This window comes from Pipistrellus hanaki (genome assembly GCF_964339955.1).
Source record: "Pipistrellus hanaki genome assembly, chromosome: 2".
In the NCBI taxonomy this organism is placed as follows: Eukaryota; Metazoa; Chordata; class Mammalia; order Chiroptera; family Vespertilionidae; genus Pipistrellus; species Pipistrellus hanaki.
This window is the reverse complement of record NC_140504.1, coordinates 36,218,454-36,239,227: the sequence shown is the minus strand read 5'-3', so window position 1 is coordinate 36,239,227 and position 20,774 is coordinate 36,218,454.

Sequence of the window (20,774 nt, the reverse complement as noted above, 5' to 3'; positions counted from 1 at the left end):
TTGTTATGTTAACATCTAAAGATATTCTTGAACATTTTCTTAAAATGGGTACACTTGTTTTCATTCCTAAGTACATAGTGCAAGATGTTTAGATTACACATTTGCTACCATTTAAAGTAGTTACTTCTATTCTGTTTAAAGTTCTTATTCAGGGTCATCCAGAGTTTACAAAAGGAAGAATGAAGAATACTAAATGGAAAATATGGCTAGATCAGCCAAAAATCCATATTCATTTTTAAAGAAATAACTTAAACTATGAGCTCTTCTGACAAGGGTTTGTATATTTTTATCTAATAGTCTTTGTTTGAAGGGATTCCACCACCTTATATTTTTATTTTTCATTTCAAGGACCTCAAGAGAAAAACATTGTCAGTTTAATATTTATCCACATGAGGGTGCCATAAGATCATGTAGGTATCAAATTTTCTAAGGTTTACAAGAAAACCTATTGCCAACTAAACAGGGATTTGTAAATTACCATATAGAATCATTTTAAGACAATTGTGTCTCTTACACCTCCATTTTTTAGTTACTTTTAACTATCTTGAGGATATTATTTTAATGTAAATCAGTTCATATTTCACTGCATAGGGTTGATTTGTTCAGTAATTTTGAATTACTTTTTCTTTTTTTTTCTTTTTTTAAAATATATTTTATTGATTTTGTACAGAGAGGAAGGGAGAGAGATAGAGAGTTAGAAACATCGATGAGAGAGAGTCATCGATCAGCTGCCTCTTGCACACCCCCTACTGGGGATATGCCCGCAACCAAGGTACATGCCCTTGACCGGAATCGAACCCAGGACCTTTCAGTCCCCAAGCCGACGCTCTATCCATTGAGCCAAACCAGTTTAGGCTGAATTACTTTTTCTAAGAGAAAAGATCCTGTACAATGCCAGGGCAGAGAATGGGTCAAGTTCTTGGCGCATTTGCATCATAATCCATGTATCATGAACAGCATACATAACACTTCCAGAGATGTCCAATGCTTAACTATACGCATTGCCCATTCTCAGCCAGCCATTTCCCCCATGTTTTTCTTTGTTTACATAAAGGATTTGGAAATAATATGAGGATATTTTAGAACAAATTCATTATGATTGTTGAAAAGTACAGTTTAAAGATTTATGGTAATGCTCACATGGAGTAGGTCAGTGTGCTTATTTCAGGTACTTTGTCATGACTGCTTATGAAGATTCAAACTTACAAGCTTCTTAGAGTCCCATTCTGTGGAAATGCCTGAGAATACTATTGTCAGGGAACATTTCAGGATTATAACCTATAAAAATTGATAGTTTAATTGATGTTAAATAAATGGTATTTCTTGTCCCTGTATTCTAGATTGGTTTGATACCCATTTTTTTTTAATGCAATGTGGACATTTCTTTGAGAAAGAGTGATTGATACTTTTTAAATTATTAAACAGTAACTCCTTTTTATTTTATTGATGACAGAACCAAAGGAGAACTTCAAAGCTAGGAATGTAGTATTGGTTTAGTTTATTGCTCTCCTCCATTGGAAGATCCAGCATATCTGTGTAAATATTTAACTTTGATCCTACTCACTTTAGGTATCACATTTGCTTATTGGTAGACATAGAATGGTCACATTCCCAAATACAATTATTCCAATTAATGAATTTATTCAGCAAATATTTGTTGAGAGTTCTACACTGTTTCAGATGTTAGAGATAAAATAGTAAAAAAAATACACTAAGATTCCTGCTTTCATAGATCTTACATAGTGGCCATGTCTGGAGACAGACATGAGCAATAATCATAGTAAGTGAGTGATATAGTAGAAGGTGATAAATTCTATAGAAAAAGAAGTAAATCAGGGTAAGGGGCATTCTTTAGTACAGAAGGTTGGATGTAGTAGTTTTAAAATAGAATGCTCAGGGCAGGTCTCATTGAAGATGACATTTGAGCAAAAATGTTAAAGAAGTAAAGGAATTAATCCTTAAACCAATTTGGGAGAAAAGAGTTCCCAGGCAAAGGGAGCAGTTGGTACCAAGGTCCTAAGGCAAAAAGGTATTGAGGAACTGTTAGGAGGACTGGCAGAAACAGCATGGAAGTGCAGGGTTTGTAGGCTATTAGAGGAGCTGGGCTTTCACTTTTAGTGAAATGGGAGTCAATACAGGATTTTATGTATATTCTCCGTATATATTATATACTAGAGGCCCAGTGCACGAAATTCGTGCGGGGGGTTGGGGGTGGTGGTGGTGGTAGTGGTCCTCTCAGCCCAGTCTACACCCTCTCTAGTCTGGGACCCCTCAGAGGACGTCCCTCTCACAATCCAGGACTGCTGACTCCTAATTGCTTGCCTGCCTGCCTGATTGTCCCTAACAGCCTCCCCTCCCTTGGTGCCCCTTCCCCCCACCACCACCTGCCAGCCTGATCACTCCCAACTGCCCCCCTCCCTGCCAACTATTCAGTCATTTGGTTGTCCCTCACTAACCCATCTGCCAACCTGATCATAGACAGCCATCTTGTTAGGGTATGAGGGTTAATTTGCATATTACCTCTTTATTATATAGGATTATAGACATTTATAAATATACAGATAACTACTGTTTTTGAAGCAGCTTTCAAAGATTTTAAAAAACTTTCTTAATGTGGAAGTCCAGTATATAAAACAGATAATGAACTATTCTTGTTGAGTCTGTGACAAGAAGATACTGAACCCAATTTATTACTTCCTTACGCACCCCCTTCCCCCAGCCTATTTATGCACACACTGATAGATAGCTGTAGAGGTTCCTTTAAGGAATATCTCAGATTTGTTAACAGACTATTTCTTCAGAGAGGTTTCAATATCATTGATTGTGTTTCAGCTTGTTATAATCATACTAGGTGCATGAAATTCATGCACTTGGGAGGAGTCCCTCACCCCAGCCTGCCCCCTCTCACAGTCCAGGAGCCCTCAGGGGATGTTCTACTGACAGCTTAGGCCCACTTCCCGTGGGGAGTAGGCCTAAGCCACAGTCTGGCCTCCTTCTGCAGGAGGTGATTGGGTGATCAAGGGAAGGCACCACCCCCATCACCCTGCTGCTGCCACTGCTGGCCGCTGCAGCCACCAAGGTGTTTTCATCAACATGGACTCCAGTACTTTCACCATGAAAAAATGATAACTTTCTTTAGGCATTTTCAAGATATCTCTTTCATAGGATATGACTCTTCCTTCCTTCCTTCCTTCCTTCCTTCCTTCCTTCCTTCCTTCCTTCCTTCCTTCCTTCCTTCCTTCCTTCCTTTTCTTCTTTTCCTCATCTGAGGATATTTTTCCATTGATTTTTAGAGACCGTGGAAGAGAGAGGGAAAGACAGAGAGGAATATCAATGTGAGAGGGACACTTCGATAGGTTGCTTCCTGCATGAGCCCTGACCTGGGCCCTGGCCAGGGAGGAGCCTGCAACCTAGACCCTGCGGTCCGCAGGCCGAGGCTCTATCCACTGAGTCACACCGGCTAGGGCAGGATATGACATTTTTTCGCTCCTCCAGCATCAGAACTTTGATTTTTCCTCCATGAATAAGGTGGAGGAAAAAACCCTAGATCACCTTCTTGGATTCTTATTATCCAAGTTACCAAGAACACTGTGAGTGGTGTTCAAGGAGCTTAACCAATGAGCTGTAAGAAAAGGTGTTTCCTCTGTAGTTCATGCACAGAGGCGGGACTGCTGGTATGCTATCTCCCAGCAATGCAGGCCCCCTTGTGTGTTGTGTCTCTTCTCTGGGCCCATCTGTGCGTGCAGCCTCCTCCTGAGCCAGTCATGACTGTTATGGGTGTCTCAGCTAATTTGCATGTTACCTCTCTCTTTCTCATTCTCTCTCTCTCTCTCTCTCTCTCTCTCTCTCTTTCTCTCTCTATCTATCTCTCTCTCACACATTTTCTTTCTCTCTCTCTCTATATATATGTGTGTGTGTGTGTGTGTGTGTGTGTGTGTGTGTGTGTATACTGTTATGGGTGTCTCAGTGTACAACATTTGTGCAGTGGGGGGCGGGATCCCTCAGCCCGGCCTGCACCCTCTCACAGTCCCGGACCCCTTGGGGGATTTCTGACTGCTGGCTTAGGCTTGCTCCCCAGGAAACATCCCCTGAGGGGTCCTTAGCCCTGCCATTGAGGTGTGAGAGGCTCCTGCCACTGCCGCTGCATTGGCCAGCTGTGAGCCTGACTTTTGGCTGAGTGGTGCTCCCCCGGTGGGAGAGCACTGACCACCAGAAGGCAGCTTCTGTGTTGAGTGTCTACCCCCTAGTGGTCAATTCACATCATAGTGACCAGTCGTCCCACTGTTCGTTCTATTTGCATATTAGTCTTTTATATAGGATATTCTAATCATTTTTTCTATGTCTATACATATTCACCCTGGAATTAGGAATTTCTCAAACTCATAATTTGCATGCGCACATACACACACCACACACTTCTGTTTATATCCATTATCATAGATGGTAATTCTTTTGTATTACACTTTGATCCTTCCTAATAAATTCACTATAAACCCCTTTATGATCTGGTCTTCAAATATACTACCTCATTTCAGCCCTATCCATTAGTTATCTGGATTCAACTGTACAGTCTATAGATTTTCTGATATTATCTAAATACTTTAAGTTTTTCTCAGTTCAGAATATTTATTTGCTGTTTACTGATATATTCTTTCCTCTCTTTTATTTTCTTTTTATCTTCAGGTGTCAGCCTAAAGATGACCTCTTCTATCCCACAGCACTCCATTTATTTCCATCATAACAGGTATCATAATTTATTTTCCTATTGATTATCTGTCTTCCCCACTAAAATATAAGATCCAGAAGTAAAGACCATATCTGTCTTGCTCATGACTGTACTCAATAACTAGTTCAGTATCTGAAACATATCAGATACTAAATAAATATGTGTGGGTGGATAAATGACAGTGTACAAATATTAACATGTAGATATCATACTTAGAGTGAGGATGACACATATGTCACATATATGGCAAGCAAGACTTAATTAACTGGGCTGCATAGAAGGGAACTTGTAAATAAATTCCAGTTTTGGGCAGTGGGACCATATCTTGGCTTGGGAGGTAGTTATGGCAAATAAAACATGTAATTTGAAAATTACAGCAACAGACAAAATGTGGTATTCCAAAAAAGTAGTCCATGTTGTTGGTTCAACTTGGATTAAAAGTGCTTTCTGGATGGTTGCAGGGAGCATGGTAATGGAATTCCAGAAGCAGATGGCATGATTTTCTTTTTTAAACTGTAAAGGTATTTTTTTCCTATGAGCTTAAATATGAGTTAAATTATGTGACAGTTAAAAAAGCAAATGTAATTTTCCCTCTTTCTTTATTTTTCATCTCTGGCTTAAATTTGTTTTTTGTCTTTTATCTTTTGTTAATTGTTGTTGATCTTATTGTATCTGGAACAGTTTCTGTGGAGTTCTGTGTAATTTGGAATATATCTGCATATTTGGTATAATATAATAATCAGGATTATTCAGAGGAACAAAATCAGTAGGATCTCTCTGTGTGTGTGTGTGCGTGTGTGTATGTGTGTGTATGTGTGTAAAGAGATTTGTATTTAAGAAATTGGCTCACGTGACTATGGAAGCTGGAAGTCCAAAATCTGCAGGGTGAGCTGGCAGGCTGAAAACCCAGGAAGAGCAGATTTTGCAGTTTAAATCTGAAGGCCATCTGCTGGCAGAATTCCCATTGCTCCAGAGAGGTTGGTCTGTTTTTATTCAGGCCTTCAAATGATTGAATGAGGCCCAAACACATTGTGGAGGGCATTCTGCTTTACTCAAAATCCACCAATTTAAATCTGACTCTCAAATCAAAACACCCTCACGGAAACATCCAGAGTAATGTTTGACTACATATCTGGGCACCAAGGCCCAGCCAAGTTGACACGTAAAATTAACCATCACAATTGTGGTGTACTTTGATGCCGCATTTTAAGACACTGAAGCTTATTTGGAGCAGTACAAACCATGATGGCAAAGCAACTACTTCTATAATAACAAACAAAACCAAAGATAATCATGTTAGGAAAGATTTTTTTTTCTGTGACCATTAGACCTTTTATTAGCTGGTGATCCAGAATTTATTGTATTCATTTTCATTGGCACCATGGTGACTGGCATAGATATGAGAATTGCAATTCATTCATTCACATGTTTTTTGAGTATCTCTGAGATACTCTGTTTATTGAGTATCTCTTTGTGCCAAGCACTTGTAAGTGCTTGGAGTTAAGTGACGAACAAGTCATATAAACGTCCTAATTGAAAAAAAGATAGCATGAATGCGTATTGTTGATGTTTGGTTTTTATCCTGATGAATTTTTCTTAGTTCTTTACCTATAAATTTAAATATGAAAGAAAAATGGATTTTTTTCAGCTTTTATCAGTTTCACAGATAAAAGAACTAGTACCCTTGTTAAAATGTAAAGATTTAGAGAAGAATAAAATTCACAATAGGATAATATAATTTCACAATGACAAATATCATCTCATTGATTATCTCTGTATAATTAAAAATTTCCCAGCCTTTGCCATTGTCTCCTACTTCTGGCAAAATTAAAGATAACATATCTCTGTAGCAAGAAATTAATTAGTGGGATGGGACTCAATAAAATACATGTTTATATCATTTACTTGAAAATTTGTGTTATGGAATTAGCACAAACCTCTTTCCCAGTATTCATAAAGTTGAATTTTGAGTGTTCTTATGATAGATTCTATTAAGAAGATTAAGCACAAATATGTTTTATACAAGAAATGCTAAGTGGATTGACAACATGTTGGTGCTGAAATTTTCTGGTCAAATTCTGTATTTACTATACACCCCCCCCCCCCCCCCACACACACACACCAGTAGCCCTGCGCACGAAATCATGTGCCAGTAGCTCTCTGCTCTCTGCCTCCCTCCAATAGCTCTCCGCCCACTGCCCCACCCTCCTGTAGCTCCCCTCCCTTTCCCTCCTTCATGGCTTGCTGCCCTGACCTCTCCTCTAGCTCTCCACTGACAGCTTGTAGCTCGATGCCCCACCCTCCTGCTGATCCTTCATGGTGTAATAAACATTTGCATATTACATCTTTATTATATAAGATATTTTTCAAACATTGATGCCTTACCTTGTCTCAGAACTCATGTGAGACTTTCTAGCATGCTTGTACACCCTTTAAATTTTCCTCTAGCTCTATCATAAGTGTTCATTTTAGCTTCTCCTAAGTTCCATGCAAGACCCATGTGACACATTTTGTTCTAAGGCTAAGCCATATCACATCCGTTCTAAAGTCTTGGAGGAAACCATGAAAAATCTTTTAGATCTTTCTCACTGTAGCCTCTATTTACCCTCTTTGTAGTGCATTATGTTTTATTTTCCTAAGGCCATTCACTGTGCAAACCCAAGCTCCCTATCTTGTCTTTGACTGTAGGCTTCTATATTATTGAAGTCTGATACTCTTCAATTTTGTTAGAAAAGAGAAGTTAATCCTTTCTTTTTTTCTTCAGGAAGTTTCTTTTTCTTTGTTCTTCAAGAAATATTTTTTAGGTCTCACCTTCTTGTCTCACAGTAATTTCTCTTTTGTCTTATTTTGTGAATCAGTCTTCTAGCCCTGTCTCTCTACATTGCATATCTAGATTATAGTTACTATTGTAGTGATACAATTTGACTCTACAAAATAGTTTACATATCTATGACAACTAAGGATAAGGTATGACAGTATGATTTATGAATTACTATTTTTTTTTTCTGGTCAAAATAATTAAATGGAGATCTTCTCACTTGGGCACAATCAGAGAAGGATGCTCATTATCTTTGGGCTTGCCAGTAATAGTAGATATTGAGAAAATCAAAAGCCTTGACTTTTACTTTCAGTAATGACTGATTAACTAGTGCTAGACTGACCTTTCCATAATAAACACTCCCCTCCCTCCTGGACAAAATATACGAAACTAAAATTTTCAAACAATGTATAACAGGCAATGCAGGGCTGCAATGTTTGAGAGAAGGGAATTAAGGTAGATATGTCCTAAAATTGCCTAGTATTTTGGCTGGAGACACTTATTGGACAATGGTGCACAGAGGAACCCAGACAGAGTATGGCCACCTTGCTGAGCAAGAAGATAGATATGAAAGTTTAGGGAGGGTTAAGCAACTGGAATATATGGGGCAGAGGACCAAAGAGGAGGGAGCTAATAAAGAAAAGAAAGCCATAAATTTGCATAGATGTCCCTTTGAGTATTTGATTGAATAATAAACTATATATGTGTAGGGTGAGACTCTATAGGACCAGGCAGATACCAACTACAGGGAAGCTGTATGCTGAACAACCATCAGAGTTTTACAGGGTTGGGAGATGTTTGAATTCTGACCAACTAGGATATAAAGGCCTGTTACACTGAGGGAATTCAGTAGGGACTCCTCAAAAGGCTACACTTACAGTTTTAGTCCTAAGAAGGAGGGCTAAAACTAGCCCTAGAATAAAGTCCCTTATAGATTAATCTTAATAAAGTTGAAAAAGAAACATCAGAATGATCAGATTAATCTCCAAGAAAATTAATTGCCTGCCAGTACAAATCTCAACTCCTTTTAATGAAACATATAAAAAAAATCACTCAACAATAAAATTCACTGTCAAATATCCATAAAAAATTACTAGACATGCAATGTGATCCATAGTCAGGTGAAAAATTCTTTAATAGAAACAGACCTAGAAATAACAGAGATGGTGGGATTAACAGACAACCATTTTTAAAGTAGCTGTCTATATACATAAAAGGCTAAGTGTCCATCCATCTGAATGGTAGCTATGACACGCACTGACCACCAGGGGGCAGATGCTCAATGCAGGAGCTGCCATGATGCACACTGCCCATCTATATATATAAAAGCCTAATATGCACAGTGACCCCTTGGGACTTCGACCGACTAGTTTGTTCACTATGATGTGCACTGACCACCAAGGGGTGGCATGGAATGAAGGAAGGCCCCAACTGGCAGACAGCAGCTGGTGAAGGGAGGCCCTGGCTGGCAGCCAGAAGCTGGGGAAGGGAGGTCCCAACCAGCAGCCACTAGAGACCCTACCTGTGCATGCATTTTGTGCACTGGGCCTCTAGTCTAAAAGTAAATGGTACTGTGGACTTGGCACCAACAAACCAACACTTGAGAGAAGCCGAATTTTGTGCACCAGGCCTCTAGTTGACTCATGCATGTGCAATACATATAAAGCTCTCACTGGTACAAATCACAAGCATCACGTGTTTTTGATCTGTCATTGTCAATTGTGAATTTGGTTGACACTTCTATCATAGAAAAAGGATGAATAGCGATATTAAAATATTTCTTCTAATTAATTTTCTTTCAATGTGCCTGAATCCATGTACCAGGACACTAGTTATAAATAAGTATAATGATTTAGAATGGGAACGGAGATATAGGCAAATAAAGAGAGCTTCAGAATTTTCTTTCTTTTTTTTTGTTTTGTTGTTGTTCATTCTCACTGGAGGATATTTTTCCATTGATTTTTAGACAGAGTGAAAGGGGGCAGAGGAAGGAGAGAGAGAAACATTGATGTGAGAGAGACACATCAACTCGTGGGTGATCAAGCCTATAACCAAGGTATGTGCCCTTGACCACTTGATTGGAATAGAATATGGTATCCTTCAGTCCATGGGCCAATGCTCTATCCCACATGTGTCAAACACAAGGCCCGCGGGCCAAATCCAGCCCGCCAGGCCTTGCAATGTGGCCCCTCACCGCGCTGTCATCACTGCACTCCGCTGTCAGTTTATGACATTGTCAGTTTATGACTGTTCAGTAAACCATTCGGCCCGCGATTTAGGCTGGATTTTAGATTTTGGCCCCTTCTCTGATTGAGTTCGACACCCCTACTCTATCCACTGAGCCAAATTGGCTAGAACTGCTTTGGCATTTTCTATATAGATTTCTCCCTTGGAATGAATTCTGAGGAGAGTGATGGTAAATCCCTTCTCCTCCTCTTTGCGAATCACTCTTTCTCTCTGGGGCTTTGGTAGATTTTCTGAGGTTTACTACACCATAGCAACTGGGGAGCAAAAGAGCAGAGAATGTGGAGGGCTGGTATGGCATGGAGAGTGCCTGCTGACATCCCTAGGACCTTTATGGTCCAAAAAGTGTATAAAGAAAAACAATGAATATTTATTTCTTTGAGTCCGCAAAAACTGAAGGGTCCAGAATATAGGTGACAAAGAGTCAGCAGACTTGCAGGAGTTTATCAGTCTCTCAGTGGGGTAGGAATACCACTAAGTGAGCTGGGGGAGGATCAGAAGAGGTTGCTGCTGCAAGGCAATAAATGATTAACACAGTGGGGAAACATGATTTTTAAGGATACCAAAAATGAGATAATTTAAAATTGAAAGTGGACAACTCTTCTATCCAGATGTCATAATATCATTATTTAAGTCTCCTAGCTCAACAACAATCAGGAAGGAAGAAGAGGACAAAAGGAAAGCAATCATAAATTGTAGGTGTTTCTCTCTTTCTGCGTCCAGCACGGAAAAAGAGCAGGTCCGCTTCTTGAGTAGAGGAGCTGGGGATTGAGAAATAAAAGTAATAAAGAGACTAGACATGAAGATAGAAGAAAAAAGCTGGGAGCTGGGTGGGACGCTGTCCTCTCTAATGGATGGATAGGGACCCAGAGCTGATGCAGCAAGTTTATTTTATACCCCCAAATACCAGGAGGTTTCACCAGAATTTAGGATCAAAGGAGCTTGGGTGGGCCCAGGTCCTATTTATTCCCTCATTCCGGTACTAGACTGGATTTTTTACATATCAAAGCCTGCTCCTGGACACCTGGGCAAAAGAAAGAGTCAATGCTGATAACAACCTTGCCTTTTTGGTAAAACATGTTCCTAGGGCATGGCCTTGCCTGCCACCTTGGTTTCAGCTGACAATAATTAAAGAAATGGCCATATGCCTTCCTAGGCACTGTCTACAATAAATAGTACAGAGTTTTCATATTGGTACATCTGTTTGTCTCTAGTTAAACAAGCTAAAAGAAAATGACTTCTGTTCCCCAGTGTTTTTCTAAGCATATAGCTTTAACTTTGTTACTGGATAGTTTCAGAGATGTGCTCATTTCTGTAGAGGAATCAACATGAAGCCAGACTATAAATCTATGAGAAGCTAATGTACTTTGTGTAGGTAAGCAATTTAAAAACTAATATGAATGTACATAATTGAGAGGAAAGGTAAAAAACAAACAAACAAAAAAGCACAGTAGACAGCTAAAAAGTGTGTTTTTTCTTTCTGTATCATTTTAGAGAAGATGTGATGATTAAGTACTTCTATTCTTCATTTTGCCTTATCAGCAGAAACACAGCTGCAATAAAACACTCCATTTACCCTATCAATGAGAGAACTGAAACCTATAAACCTATGCCTATCCTACACAGGACGATTTAAGGGGAATACCTATTTAGACTCAGCATTAATAGTCCCTGGTTACTCACTTGGTAAGGTTCATTATTACCTCATCATACTATAATTTATCTGGGACAGAGACATTCATTTCTTCAAGATTTTATTTTAAAATGCTATCTAGTTTTAGGTCACCTGAACTTTGTTGGTTCTCAGTTCCTAAAATAATCTGGGCCTTTACAGCTTTAAATTCCCATGACAGTATGTTATTTTGGGTTTCAAAACTATTCTTGTTGGGAAAGAATACTTTCTTTTCAGAGAAAAAGACCCTACAGTGTAATTTTCTCATTAACATCAAATTGCCTCATTAATTCATCCTCCTATGCCAATAGTTTGGGAAGAAAATTAAACTGACAACTAAAACAGAAATGGCTTCCCTTTTTTAGGAATTAACAACCTGAAGAGAATGCTTTTGTTGTGCTTAGTGCTTATAGTTCTATAATGCCAACTTACATGTTTAATAGCACAAATCAAATCATTACATAATGGGAAGTTTTATATACATACTTACATAGATGTCAGTACATACATATAAATAAATGCCATGGTCTTTTAGCATAAGATTTGGAAATAAAAAGAAAGTGGAAGTTGTTACCATATTTTTTTTTAATGTTACTTGGTCAATCCGCTTCATGCATCTGAAATCCCCATTTTCTTGGTTATCTTCCTCTTTGATCTCTGAAACTCTGAGCCACTATAGTTCTTATCCAATTTCGATGATTACTGTTCCCCTGTCCCTTTCACTGGATTGATTCTCTTCTTTGTTATACTTTTAAAACTCCTGCCACGTGCTTTCCCCCTCACTCTTTCCTTTCAGGCATTTCATTCATTATAATGACATAACCATTACATAACGGACAATAATCAAATCATCTTCTCCAGGCCTTCCCCGTCTTGTTAGCTTCACATTTGTATCTGCAGTGATCTGTCAGAGGTTTCTATTTGGACATCCTGTCACTGGTTTGAAAATTCCATTTCTAAAGTGAAACACATCATTTTGCTCTCAAAACTAAGGCTTTTGCATAACTGACAATATTTTAAACTATTTAATATTTTGCTGCTTTGGATTTTAAGTTCTTTGCCCTTTTTTGGATTTTTTTTTTTTTTTTTTTTTTTTTTTTTTTTTTTTTTTTTTTTAGATTTTAAGCCCTCTGCTCTTTTTTGGGGAGGATAGAAAAGTAGTTCTTAGAGAGAGAAAACCACTTTATGCTTTCTTTTAATTGCTTCAATACCTTCTTTGTGATATTTTTGGGCCATAAGAAGATACTCCACAATTTTCAAAGATGCAAGACAGAAAACTGCAAGGAAGCAAAGCATAGAGATCTTAAGGTGGCCCTATATAGAAGTTATTCAAGCAATTCAAATAAAATGTAAACTCTTTATAATACAAAGTTATAGTTGAGTTTGGGCAGGCTGGTCAAAGATGAAAATACTAAGAGATTGTGCCCTGTCCCCATTCTTGCCATTGATACATGACACACTAGGTTTTTTCTTCAAATTCGACAAAACACTTAATAAACCCAGTTGTTCCCCTCAGTGCATTTCCTCCTGAAAGCTTTTGCTTCTTTGTCATTTTGTTATTAAAATCTGTGACATGATCCCAATGTCTATCTTAGTTAAAGGATTAGCGAGTACAGTGGGGAGGCAAGGTAAAGACATGTTATAATTTTGATTTTGGTGTACCCAGTCTCATATTTCTGTCTGATCCGATTCCTCTCTGATCAGATTTTCCTTCTTTTCTTAGGAGAGATATTCCTGATACTGGTATCATTTACTTCTGTCTTAATTTTCTGATTCTCAAACTTAATGTGTATAGATGTAACTTAGAGGAGCTAATTTAAAATGCAGGTTACAAGTCACCAGTTCCAATGATGCTGATTTAATAGGTCTAGGGTAAGAATTTTAAGAGGTTCACTAGTTGTTGATATGCAGGATGTTGTAAGATTATGCTGTGAACAACACTGCTTAGTGAATTTAAGAAAATCTGTTTCCTTTCCTAAGTTATCTGTGTATATTAACTTCTATTTTCTATTTTGGAATACAAGTTGTATGCCATTGTGCATGGAATTTCAGATATCAATATGTATGGGAAATATTTAGGGGCAGAGTAAATAAAAATCTATCGGGTATGTGAAGGTTGTGATTTAAAGAAAAGTTTTAAAACAGTATTAAAATATATATTTCCTCTAGACAACTTATTTTTTATTTTTTAAAAAAGGTTTTTTTTTTAAATTAAATTATTATCTGTGTACATATTTTAACATTGCCCTCCCCTCCCATACATCTCTTCCCTCCACAGAGTTTTGTGTCCATTGGTTGTACTTATATGCATGTATACAAGTCCTTCAGTTGATCCTTTATCTCCCCTAGACAACTTATTTTTTTAACAACTAAGTAGAAAATAATCAGGGGGTCAGTATTATTTGCATAACTCAGTGGAACAACTAGGCTGTAGTTAGCCAAGTGAAGAGATGGGTAGGATTCTTCTGTTTTTAGTCTCTTATCTGTTTGTTACTTTTGAAGAAACAAATATTATTGAGATTGGTCATGAAAACTCCTCTTTTTATTGTAGTAAAATATACATAACACAAAATTCATGATTTTAACCATTTTTAAGTGACACTTTTGTGGTACTAGGTACATTTACATTGTTGTATAATCATCACTACCATTATGTTGTGAACAACATGGCTTAGTGAATTTAAGAAAATGTGTTTCCCCAACTGAAACTTCGTTCTCATTAAAGACAAACTCATTCCTCTCTTCTTCCAATTATTCTACTTTCTGTCTCTGTGAATTTGACTCCTATGGGAGCCTCAAATAAATGGACTCATACAATATTTGTTCTGTTGTGATTGGCTTATGTCACTTAGTGTAATATCTTCAAAGTTCATCCATCTTGTAGCATGTGCCAGACTTTTCTTTTATAAGGCTGAATAATATCCCATTGTATGTATACTAGTATGTCACATATTGTTTATCCACTAATCTGTTGATGGGCACTTGGGTTGTATCCAACTTTTGACTTTTGTAAATAATGCTACTATGAATATGTGTATGCAAATATCTATTCAAATGATAAAGCCTATTTTTTAATTAAGGGGAAAAACACTGGAAGTTAATTTCTATGCTTTTTAAATACATACAGTTTTTTCACTCTGAGCCAGCTACTCATAAAGTGGGCATAATGCTACCATGGTACCTGCTTGCAGAATACAAAAATCCCTTGGTGGAAGGTCTGCTGCTTTATTATTTATTTATGTTCTGTTCTGACACAAATAATGTACTTGCTCAACAGACATTGAAGTCTGCAATTGGAACACCACTCCGTAACTGGAGTACAGGGTTGCCAACCACTGACCTGGAACCAATCCATATGCAGTAGTACCACAGTATGTATAATATAGAAGTACCCATTAAATCTTCAGCAGTCTTATTTCTAGCTCAGCTTTTTCTGACCTCACAAGAAAGAAATGAAGGAAGTCTTACCAGTGATGCAGAACCAAAATCATTGAGTATAAGTTGGATGTGCTTTCAAAAAGGGGTAAGTATAAAAAGAAGGAAGACAGAGAGAACCAGAGCCTTTGCTGGACCATTTGGTTAAGAGGAGGCCAATAACTGAGAAAACCTTGTTTTGGGGTATCTCCTCTGGATAGATTTCCTGACTCCCCCAGACAGCACCTTATGACTGGCTCATCGCAATACCCTCTCCTGGTTGAAAGGAAATAGTAAATCACTTTCCTAACCCTCCTGGAGTTTACACTCTGATTATGGAGAAGAGGACAGTTCAATGAAAGCAAAGCAACCAAGGAATACAAGATATAATGAACAGCCGTGACAATTATGCTTTAGAGAAAAAGGGAATCTCTATGGCTGGTGCATTTGGAAGCTCAGACAGAAGTTGGAAGGGAAAATGTTTAGCTGAAATTTGAAGAATAGGTTGGATCTGGATGAGTGGAGAAGGAGGAACTCTCTGAATGAAACCTTAACTTGTATATGTTAGTCCAAAGATGGAAGGCAAAACTTGGTCAGGTTACTCCCCCACACCCCACCTTTCAACCCTCAGTATTAGAATGTCTCTGCCCCCCCCCGCACCCCTCCCCCCAAAAAGCAAAAAAACCCAAAAAGCTGGCAGTTTTAATACAAGCAGCTCTCCCCTTTATGAACACTTCCACACTTATTAAAAAAGCTTCCTTTCTTTAAGTTTTTTTTAAAAAAGAATTAGACATCACAGTTGAGGAGTTTATCTCTTTTCAAGGACTTGTTAGAGTTCAGGAACAATTTACCCATCTTTTACAACTTCGCAAATTGGGTCAATCTATGTAAAATTTACAGGTTCAATTCTCACTACATATCAGAATATCCATAGGATATTTGATATCTTGGAGTTTGGCAGAACTGGTTTTTTAGATTCATTGATAGCTTTATGCAAAGATTGCCAAAGGAATTAAGAACAAAAGAAACTTCGTGACTTTTTATATCTGGTGAACTTATTATATTAGTAGTTTTGCAGATTTCTTCTTGTCTTTGAATCAGCAAGTAGCTTGTGAATGAGCACAATAAATACTCACTAAAGAGCCAAAATAGCCATTGAGCATTTAATGAATAGAGAATTTACACAATTTGCTAAAGTAATTAACATTCCTTTTTCTTGTTTTAAATTTTGTTTTTACCCAAATTCCATTAATGCTGCCTTAAGTGAAATAGTTTAAAATAAGAGTCTCTGGAATTGGATCTTTCTTAGGTGGTAGGAATACTGAGGTTAATTAGAACAAATCTGTTTGAAGCTGTTGAGTACAGATCAGTGGTCTTTATAGTTTCCAAGGAGGCCTTGCTCATGTCTCACAATAGGCCTGGATTTTTAGACATGGAGGACCCTGCCATTACTCTGGAGCTCCGGTTTGTACCTGCATGTTTGTAAAAACAAAGCACACAGAGGTCTAATGACTTGGAAGCATTATCCTGAGTTTGGAGGACCTCTTCATTCTCATCTTGCTTTGGAAACAGCTAGTATAAGCTGTGTCACCCCAAGTGGAGTTAAGCCGAGGCTTCACAGAAATGCTCTGAAAGTCTAGCCTTGTGGTTGAGAAGAAGCAAGAATTTCTAGAAATTCAATGCTTATAACCTCTAGACCAAAGGTTATAGACAACTAAAAGAGATACACCCTTATCATCCCCAAAGCACATCTTTTGCAAATATAATACAATGGCTCTCAAACTTTTGATTGTTTTCCAGTGGAATTAGAACTTGGAGATAATAATAAAGCATCCCTATTAATCTCCCTCCTCTACCCTCCACCCCTCACTCCAGTATTGAACTGTTTTAAAAATAGAAGTGTAGCCGAAACCTGTTTGGCTCAATGGATAGAGCGTCAGCTTGGGGACTGAAGGGACCCGGGATCTATTCGGGTCAAGGGCATGTACCTTGGTTGTGGGCACATGCCCAGTAGGGGGTGTGCAAGAGGCAGCTGTTCGATGACTCTCTCTCATCGATGTTTCTAGCTCTCTATCTCTCTCCCTTCCTCTCTGTACAAAATCAATAAAATATATTTAAAAAAGAAAAAGAAAAAATAGAAGTGTAAGTGACTTATATTAGAAAACATATGCTTGTGTTAAAGACCTGCCAGTGCAAAAGTATAGACCCAAAATATTGCAGGCATAAACATAAAATCTTTATAAACAGCAGGGTAATGAAACTGTCATCAACCACTGGATTGATACTGTTGATGCTAAAGAAAACATTATGATTAAAAAACAAGAATTGAAGCAATCAACAAATAGAAGAAATTCATTCATTTAGCCCACAAATATATGCTGAACACCTGCAGTGTTCCAGAGATACCATGAAATGGGCACATAGTAGTGAAAGACCAGACATGATCACTGGTCTTATACAGTTTATAATATAGTGGGGGTGACAGACTTTAACCACATTAATTACAGTAATGGAAAATGGTATGGAATAAAAGTATACTCTGTTATTGTTATGATAGTGTATAATGTCTGTGAGGTAATTTGGTAATACAACATTATTTTTGTAAAAGCTACAAAGGCTAAGAATGGAAGATTCTAGTATTGGGTCAGTTTCTTTTTTAAACTTATTCAATTTCTTTATTGTTTAAAGTATTATCCATACGTTTCCTTGTTCCCCCATTGACCACTCCCTGGCTGCCCCCCACTTCCATCACATGCCCTTAACCCCCCACCCCTGGCTGTGTCCATTGGTTATGCTCATATGCATGCATACAAGTCCTTTGGTTGATCTTTTTTGGTTGACTCCCCTCATGCCGCCTCAACCCCTGCCTTCTCTCATAGGTTGGACAGTCTGTTCAATGCTTCTATGACTCTGGTTCTATTTTTATTTTATTCATCAGTTTATGTTGTTCATTTATATTCTACAAATGAGTGAGGTCATGTGATATATAGCTTTCTCTGACTGGCTTATTTCACTTAGCATAATGCTCTCTAGTTCCATATATGCTGTTGCAAATGGTAAGAATACCTTCTTTTTTACAGCAGCATAGTATTCCATTGTGTAGATGCACCACAGTTTTATAATCCACACATCTTCTGATGGGCACTTTGGCTGTTTCCAAATCTTAGCTATTGTAAATTGTGCTGCTATGAACATAGGGGTGCATATATCTTTTCTGATTGGTGTTTCTGATTTCTTGGGATATATTCCTAGAAGTGGGATTACTAGGTAAATGGAAGTTCCATTTTTAATTTTTTGAGGAAACTCCATACTGTTCTCCACAGTGGCTGCACCAGCCTGCATTCCCACCAGCAGTGCACGAGGATTCCGTTTTCTCTGCATCCTCGCCAGCACTTGTCTTTTGTTGAATTGTTGATGATAGCCATTCTGACAGGTGTGAGATGATACCTCATTGTGTTTTGATTTGCATCTCTTGGATTATTAGTGACTTTGAGCATGTTTTCATATGTCCCTTGGCCTTCTGTATATCCTCTTTTAATAAGTGTCTATCTAGGTCTTTTGCCCATTTTTTGATTGGATTGTTTATTTTCCTTTTGTTAAGTTGTATGAGTTCCCTATCAATTTTGAAGATTAAACCCTTATTGGAGATAACATTGGCAAATATGTTCTCCCATGCAATGGGTTTTCTTGTTGTTTTGTTGATGGCTTCTTTTGCTGTGCAGAAGCTTTTTATTTTGATGTAGTCCCATTTGTTTATTTTCTCCTTCATTTCCATTACCCTAGGAGGTGTATAGGTAAAGATATTCCTATGACAAATGTTTGCTATTTTGCTGCCTATGGCTTCTTCTGAGATTTTTCTGGTTTCCCATTTACATTTAAGTCCTTGATCCATTTTGAGTTTATTTTTGTGTATGTTATAAGTTGATGGTCTAGTTTAAATTTTTTTGCATTTATCTGTCCAATTTCCCTAATACCATTCATTGAAGAGACAGTCTTGACTCCATTGTATGCTCTTGCCTCCTTCAAAATATTAATTGAGCATAATGGTTTGGGTCAATTTCTGGGTTCTCTATTCTATTCCATTGGTCTATATGTCTGTTTTTGTGCCAGTGCCAGGCAGTTTTCAGAACAGTGGCTTTGTAGTATAGCTTGGTATCTGGTATTATGATCCCTCCAACTTTGTGCTTCTTTTTTAAGACTGCTGCAACTATTCGGGGTCTTTTTTTTTATTTCAGATGAATTTTTGGAAAGTTTGTTGCAATAGTAAGTGGGATTTTTTAAAAAAAGTTTCTCTCTTTTGTGGGTTCATTATTGGTGTATAGAAAAGCCATAGATTTCTGAGTGTTGATTTTGTATCCTGCTACATTGCCAAATTCATTTGCTAATTCTAACAGGTTTTTTTTTTTTTTCATAGAGTTTTTAGGGTTTTCTATGTATAATATCATCTCATCTGTAAATAATGCCAATTTTACATTTTCTTTTCCAATTTGAAAGTCTTTTATTTCTTCTTGTCTGATCACTATGGCTAGCACTTCCAGTACTACATCAAACAGGAGAACTTGAATAGAACAAAACAGCTAAGGAAGGACTTCCCTTTTCTTCTGACTACTTGAGCTGGGAAATGGTCTTCCCCTGTCTTTGGTCTGAGGATTCCATCATAGGATCCCCTGGTTCTTAGGCCTTTGGACTTGTACTGAACTACACTAGCTCTCTTATCTATTTATCCAGCTTACAGATGGTAAATCATGGGACTTTAGCCTCCTCATTACGTGAGCCAATTTTTTATAATAAATTAATGTCTGTGTGTGTGTGTGTGTGTGTGTGTGTGTGTGTGTGTATGCTTGTGTAAACTACACATACTCTTGGTTCTATTTCTCTGAAATACCTCCCTGACTAATAATATTCTTGTTTACAACTGCCTAATAATGGATTGATGTATATAATACTAATCAGCTAGTGTTCCAAAATAATTAAGGGTGATTTTAAAAAAAATAACTTGATATACTGATGTATGAATGGGCATTCATTTACTGCATGGATATACAACCAGTTAGTCGGAGGAAAAAAATATGTTTCTGAACTAATGTGCTCGCAACCAAGGTACATGCCCTTGACCACAAGCCGACACTCCATCCACTGAGCCAAACCAGCCAGAGCGCGAGGCTGGACTTTTTGATCCATTCAGGCCTTCATTGGCTCACCCACATAGGTAATGCTGTTTACTCAGAGTTGACCAATTTAAATGTTAATTTCCCTAAAAAACTTATTAAGTGCCTACTGTTTGTGAGATACTTTATTCCTATTTGTATCACATAGCAACCAGCATATTAGACAATACCATATCATTTTACCGAATAAAAATAGTTAAGCTCTGTGAGGTCAACAACATGGTTCAGGATTCCACAGCATGTAAATTGCAGGCCCAGGATTATGAATTTGGGCTTATTTGATTCCAAATCTGTGTTCTTTCTGTTGTGCCATAGTACCTGAGAGATAAGTTCATCTTTGAGTCCTTGGTTAAATGATGCCTTATAGGACTGGTAAGTACTGCTTGCTGATATGCAAAGCCACAATCTAGGCAATTTTGCCAGCTGTATTTTTTTTTATACTTAGAGTGGAATATGACAGATGTCAGGAAGCAACAGGCATCTGCTGTAGCCAAAAATCTGCACCCACAAAAACATCAATTGCCTAAATGTTTTCTTTCGTATATCCTGATATTTCTCAGAAGTACACCATCTGCTCATCAAATAGATAGCAGAACATGTCTGCAGCAGTTTTTCTTGTCAAGTTATCCCTCCTCTTAAAATGCATTACTTTGCTTATGCATACTTAATCCAGTCCTATACAGAAGTACAAAATAACTGCCAGCTCATTGCCCCAGAGGAAAGGGGCATATT